This window comes from Bufo gargarizans, chromosome 3, assembly GCF_014858855.1.
Source record: "Bufo gargarizans isolate SCDJY-AF-19 chromosome 3, ASM1485885v1, whole genome shotgun sequence".
Taxonomy (NCBI): Eukaryota; Metazoa; Chordata; class Amphibia; order Anura; family Bufonidae; genus Bufo; species Bufo gargarizans.
In genome coordinates, this window is record NC_058082.1 from 385,170,702 (window position 1) to 385,177,795 (window position 7,094).

A 7,094-nucleotide genomic window follows, 5' to 3' on the forward strand; every position below is an offset into this window, starting at 1 on the left:
TTTTTAGCAACTCTGTCGCTAACGCATGACTGTTTGCCACGTCTCTCCCTATGCTCAGCTCACAGGACAATAATAATAATAATTCTGCAGAGAGACGACTATGTCATACCTTGTCCAAAAATAGACAGACGCTCGCGGTGCATTGTTCCATGACAAGCACGTTGTAAGAGTAAGCTTTATGCTAGGATGTAAAAGAAATATGCAATCAGGTGTGTAAATTGCATCAGGCCAAGGTCCATGGGGGAGCACCAAGGAATCAAGTCACTTGCCCCAACATGGACATCTGTCCCGCACACAATCCCTCATCAGCTCCGCAGACGCCAATCCAGGGACCGTAAACCATCCTTGCCATATTGCCATGAATTTAGCAGGGCACCACCTTTTCAGGTAGATCCCTCTTTCAAATCTTAGAACACTGTTCAGACGATGCACAAACTCTTGCCTAGTAGGCGGGTTTCTCTGTGTCCAATGTTTCAACACTCTGGCCTAGAAAAACAATCTTTGACTAGACAGGAATAGTTTATCATCTATACCCGGTGAATTTAAGAGACCTAATATACAGACCCTGGGGTCCTTTGGTATTTGTATCTGGGTTATTTTAGAAATGATCCCCAGTACTCCCCCCCCCCCCCCCCCAGTAGGACCCAAGTTCAGGGCACTCCCAGAACATATGTAGCAAGAAAGCGTCTGTCCCCTCACACCGGGGACAGTATGAGTCAGTCCGTAGACCTATGTTTTATAGAAATGCAGGGGTTTTATACACTCTGTGTAATAAGTATATCTGGGATAATCTTTGAGGCTCACTAAGCGTGAGGCTAGGGGTTAAGGACAGTGTCCAATTGTTCCTGGGAGATGCCACCAACGTCCTGTTCCCACTTATCTTTCACTGGCAATGGGCTCGATCAATTACATTTAGTAAATATATGTCTATATATCAAGGACATAAGACTCACCACACAGCAGTTGTTGCAGTATAGGAGGGGATGTTGTGATCTGCAAACCATCCTTAAACTGTGCATTATATGCGTGTCTCAATTGAAGGCAGGGGCGTTGCTAGGGTCTGAAAACATCCGGGGCACAAGCCCATTGTATCATGCCCCTGTGAAGCCACGCCCCCACCACATGAAGCCATGCCCCCATCGCCTGGGCGTGCCTTCACAGTAGTTATTAACCCCTTTCAGCAGTCCCCCCTTCAAAGTAGTTATTAACCCCTTTCAGCATTTCCCCTTCACAGTAGTTATTAAACCCTTTCAGCAGCCCCCCTTCAGTAAATGGAGGACTGCTGAAAGGGGTTAATAACTACTGTGAAGGGCCTAGCTGTCTGGGCAACCCCACAGATCATCCCCCCAACCCCTATGTACTTTAACCCCTTTCAGCAATCCCGCCTTCATAGTAGTTATTTACCCCTTTCAGCAGCCCCCCCTTCAGTGAATGGTGGACTGCTGAAAGGGGTTAATAACTACTGTGAAGGGCCTAGCCGCCTGGGCAACCCCACAGATCATCCCCTCAGTAATCCGTATCCTGCAGTAACTTAACTTTAAATGAGCACTCAGGCGCAGGCTCGTGACTTACACACTCACAACCCCAAATGTTTTGACCTAACGACGCCCCTGATTGAAGGTATTGGTAAAATACAGTTTTAGGAATAATAAACTCCACCTGGAGCTGTGTGAATGATTTCATACCCTCTCCTGTATGTATCTGATGAAGAAAAAGAATGCCCCTTTCTTCCCAAGGGGAAAAGCCTTCTAGTGTAAACATTTCTGATAATTGTGGATTCTGCCATAACGGAGTATTGCCATGTATTCCCTCGGGGCCAATCATTTCTTTAAACCTAGACCAAACGTTCGTTATTAGAAAAATGGTGGGGTAGCTCCCAGAGTAAAAGTGTGGTCTCCCCAGCTTTGCCATAGTGATGGGTACCTTTTGCTACATAATAAAGGAGACGATCCTGTCCGAGGGTACTAGCTTTGTATGCTGTCCCCACACCTTAAGGTGTTGTAATTGTGCTGCAATGAAATAAAGCCAAGGGCTTGGAAGAGAAAGGCCTCCATCCTCCTTGCCCCTTTGCAGGGTTTCCAGGCGGATTCTGGTTTGTTTTTTTTTTCACACCAAGGAGCAGAAAATACCCTGAATCTTGTAGAATATCTGCTGGGGAATCCATAAGGGGGAGTTGTGCAATACATAAAGCAGAGGCATGAGTATCTTTTTAATTAAGTTACAACGGCCGACCACCGAGAGAGGTAATTTACACCTGGTATTGACTTTTCCTATAAATTTAACAATTAGGTAATCAATATAGGTGTGATCACAACGCCCAGATATTTAAAGCTGCGGGTTATCTGCGGTTGGAGTTGGGTCAAAGCCATCTGAGACAGAAGAGGATCAAGTGGAAGGATTACAGATTTGTCCTAATTGATAGTCAGCTCTGACCGCTTCCCAAATTCAATAATATCATGCATAATGGGGTGAATGGAGTGTTCCAAATTTCCCACATATAGGAGCATGTCATCGGCGTACAGGGACACTCTTTCCTCACTCGAGCCCAGGGGGAACCCTTCCCATGCAGGAGAAGAATATACAAGGCAGGCCAGGGGTTCAATGGAAATTGCAAATAGAGGGGATAAAGGACAGCCCTGTCTCGTTCCCCTGTGCAATGCAAATTGTGCAGAAAGTTCCCCATTCGTCCTAATCCTTGCCACTGGTGAACTTTATAGTAGCTTAACCCAGGACATAAATCCCTGGCTAAACCCCACGGTCTCCATAACCGCCCCCCAAGTATTCCTACCCCACGCTGTCAAAAGCTTTGGAAGCATTCAAAGATATTATTGCCTGGCATCCCCCAGTGTCAACAGGCCTTTGCAAATAATAAAAAAATGAGTCTACGAAGGTTAATGGAGGTACTCTTGCCAGGCATAAAGCCGGATTGGTCTTCAAGTAGGAGGGAAGTAATAACCTTGCTAAGCCGATTGGCGAGTACCTTTGCTAGTATTTTTACACCACCGCTTCCCGCATAGATGCCGGCAATGTCCCCAATCTCAAAGTATCATTAAAAGGTATCTAGTAAATGAAGAAGGGTGATCTCTTGGTATTTTTTTTAAAAATTCTGACGGAAGGCCATGCGAGCCCGGGGACCTCTCATTGGGGAACAAACTAAAATCCTTCCCAAGTTCCTCCAATTCTAAGGGCTTGTCCAGCTGACAACTTAGGGACAGATATATCAGCAGGATAGGATTTTATATCACTACCTCCCATCAATAATTTGGAAGTACAGTTGCAAGAAAAAGTATGTGAACCCTTTGGAATGATATGGATTTCTGCATAAATTGGTCATAAAATGTGATCTGATCTTCATTTAAGTCACAACAATAGACAATCACAGTGTGCTTTAACTAATAACACACAAATAACTAAATGTTACCATGTTTTTTATTGAACACACCATGTAAACATTCACAGTGCAGGTGGAAAAAGTATGTGCACCCTTGGATTTAATAACTGGTTGAACCTCCTTTGGCAGCAATAACTTCAACCAAACGTTTTCTGTAGTTGCAGATCAGACGTGCACAATGGTCAGGAGTAATTCTTGACCAATCGTCTTTACAGAACTGTTTTAGTTCAGCAATATTCTTGGGATGTCTGGTGTGAATCGCTTTCTTGAGGTCATGCCACAGCATCTCAATTGGGTTGAGGTCAGGACTCTGATTGGGCCACTCCAGAAGGCATATTTTCTTCTGTTTAAGCCATTCTGTTGTTGATTTACTTCTATGCTTTGGGTCGTTGTCCTGTTGCAACACCCATCTTCTGTTGAGCTTCAGCTGGTGGACAGATGGCCTTAAGTTCTCCTGCAAAATGTCTTGATAAACTTGGGAATTCATTTTTCCTTCGATGATAGTAATCCGTCCAGGCCCAGACGCAGCAAAGCAGCCACAAACCATAATGCCCCCAAACCATAATACTTCACAGTTTGGATGAGGTTTTGATTTTGGTGTGCTGTGCCCCTTTTTCTCCACACATTCGTGTTGTGTGTTTCTTCCAAACAATCTCAACTTTGGTTTCATCTGTCCACAAAATATTTTGACAGTACTGCTGTGGAACATCCAGATGCTCTTGTGCAAACTGTAAACATGCAGCAATGTTTTTTTTTGGTCAGAATGTTAGCATATGCCAGAAACTTTTGTAAGTCTTTAGCTGACACTCTAGGATTCTTCTTCACCTCATTGAGCAGTCTGCGCTGTGCTCTTGCAGTCATCTTTACAGGACGGCCACTCCTAGGGAGAGTAGCAGCAGTGCTGAACTTTCTCCATTTATGGATAATTTGTCTTACCATGGACTGATGAACAGCAAGGCTTTTGGAGATACTTTTATAACCCTTTCCAGCATTAAGCAAGTCAACAATTCTTAATTGTAGGTCTTCTGAGAGCTCTTTTGTGCAAGGCATCATTCACATCAGGCAATGCTTCTTGTAAAAAGAAAACCCAGAACTGGTGTATGTTTTTTATAGGGCAGCTGTAACCAACACCTCCAATCTCATCTCATTGACTGGCTTCCAGTTGGCTGACACCTCACTCCAATTAGCTCTTGGAGATGTCATTAGTCTAGGGGTTCACATACTTTTTCCACCTGCACTGTGAATGTTTACATGGTGTGTTCAATAAAAACATGGTCCTCAGTGAGCAATAAACTCCATTCCATGGGATCAGTGGGTCTTATTGTTGCAAGCTGCTCATTTAGATCCAGGACATGCTCATTCTGGGCTTCAAAGTCAAGGAGGTCTTATCAGTGATTAACAGCTACCTCTATATAAACAGAGGGAAGGCTGTCAGGTACTGACAGGACCACCTCCTTGACTTCAAAGCCTAGAATGAGCAGGAATTTAATTGAATCAAATATAAGTTAGGGCTTATGCATACAACCATAGCCTGTTTTGCTGTCCGCAAATTGAAGATCCGTAAAACACAGATACCGGCCACGAGTATTCTACATTTTGTGGAACGGAATGTGCTGCCCTCTATGGAACGGGTTTATCCTTGTCTGTAAAGCAGACAAGAATAAGACATGTTCAATTTTTTTGTGGGTGCAACAGAATGGACATATGGATGCAGACAGCACACAGAGTGCTGTCCACATCTTTTGCGGCCCCAATGAAGTTAATGGGCCCACATCCAAACCACACAAAATGCAGATTGGATGAGGAAAAAAAAAGTTTGTGTGCATGATCCCTTATACTGAATATATTCCCTCAAAACTATATCAATCTGCTCAGCTCCTCCTGCTCTATAACATGTCTGCAGCTCAAACACCTTGTTCAACGTGATAGGTTCCCTTTAAGTAAAAACAAGATGTGTACAAATCCTAATTTACAACAAAGCTATTTACACAGAGCTCTAGTAGCAGCCTCTGGATTTTCTTACTGATAAGAATGTGGCTTAAAGGGGTTGTCACAGTTATATTTTTTTTGTTCTTTGTATGTTTCTAACTAGGCAAATGTAAGAGCTTTACTTCCTCCATCTGCAGTGACTGCTTTCTCAGATTTCACTGAGGGTCACATGACCTGTGATGTCAGCTTCTCTCCCTGCTCTGATGATGTTTCATGCACAAGCCTGAGAGAGCAGATGTGTGTCTGTACACAAGACGTCACTGTGCTGACCACGCCCCTCTGCACTGCCACCTGCCCTATGTCTCTCTTTCACTGAATACTCCAGGAAAAATTAACCCCTTCAGCAGCACACTCTCAGGGCTGGAGGCTTGCCTGTATAGGATCTTCCCTCCTCATCCTGCAGACACAGAACTGGCAGACTGGAGGAGTTCTGCAGAGCATTGCACAAGAACAGAGAACAGGTCAGGGGAATATCCTGTGTGTATCATCAGTGTCATTGTACAGCTGGGACTTGTAGACCTACACATACAACATGCTGCTGAGTATCCCAGCAGTCAGACATGTCACTAAGGACAGCATGTATATTCACTACCTTTGCAGAGTAGGGGGAGGAGCACAAATATTCATGAAGAAAACCTCAGAGATTGTTCTTGCAGGTAAACAAAGGGCCAGAAGAGAACCAGGAAAATGAGGAAATAGAATTTTATATATTTATAGCACTATATTTTTTTCCCAAAATTAACAGACTGACCTAAACAAAGTACAATTGTATAGCCAATACGAACAGAACAGCCGGGTTAATGATTATAACATGCTATGTTCATTCAACTGGAGAGGGGAGTCACTACTCAGATTAGAAGTGTAGCTCAGACTTTGAAGCGTGGACAGAAACAGGAGAACCTAGAAAAAACCCACACATTTAACAAAGAACATACAAGCTGTATGGAGATTAGAGTCAAACGTTGGTTGCATTGGATCCAAGAACTAAGCAATCATGCTTAAAAATAACTATGTACAGTATTGCTGAAAATCCATTCCATTTGGTGATATTTAAAGTCTTATATAATTATTTTGCTCACCTTTTGATCCAGTAAATAATAGTTCTTCAGTAGCATCTACGCAGAGGACAGGCTTTGTATGCCCTTCCGCTATAGCTACACATTGGAGTGGGGCTGTCCTGGAACCTTTTTGATTGCCTACAGTAGAAATCACCCCCCTGAATGGTAGAAAATATAAAGTATTATTAAAGCTGCAGGCTGAAGAAAAACGGTTCACTGTATGCTAAGCAACTTGTTTCAGGAAGAATGTGTGAAATTAATCAAGGCGGTAATATGGTCAATCACAATACATTAGTAAGTGCTATGTATTTACTTTGTTTATATGAAAATTGCCATTTGAAGCAGTGAGGCAACCCTTTTAAACCCCTTAAGGACTTAGCCCTACTTCACCTTAAGGACTTGGCCATTTTTTGCAAATCTGACCAGTGTCACTTTAAGTGCTGATAACTTTAAAACTCTTTGACTTATCCAGGCCATTCTGAGATAGTTTTTTTCGTCACATATTGTACTTCATGATACTGGTAAAATGAAGTTAAAAAAGAAATAATTTTTATTTATAAAAAAATACAAAATTTCCAAGTTTCAATTTCTCTACTTCTATAATACATAGTAATACCTCCAAAAATAGTTATTACGTTACATTCCCCATATGTCTA

At 42.8% G+C, this 7,094-nt stretch overlaps 1 protein-coding gene across 1 annotated transcript in view; it reads right to left on the reverse strand.

Annotated features, from left to right (window-relative positions):
• Positions 1-6,520, reverse strand: part of LOC122933028 (kinesin-like protein KIF21B) — a 330,187-nt gene extending 323,667 nt beyond the window's left edge. Inside the window, exon 1 of the mRNA XM_044287762.1 lies at positions 6,460-6,520. The gene's annotated coding sequence lies outside the window, so the exon portion shown is untranslated. The remainder of the gene's footprint in view (positions 1-6,459) is intronic.
• Positions 6,521-7,094: the final 574 nt, after the last annotated feature.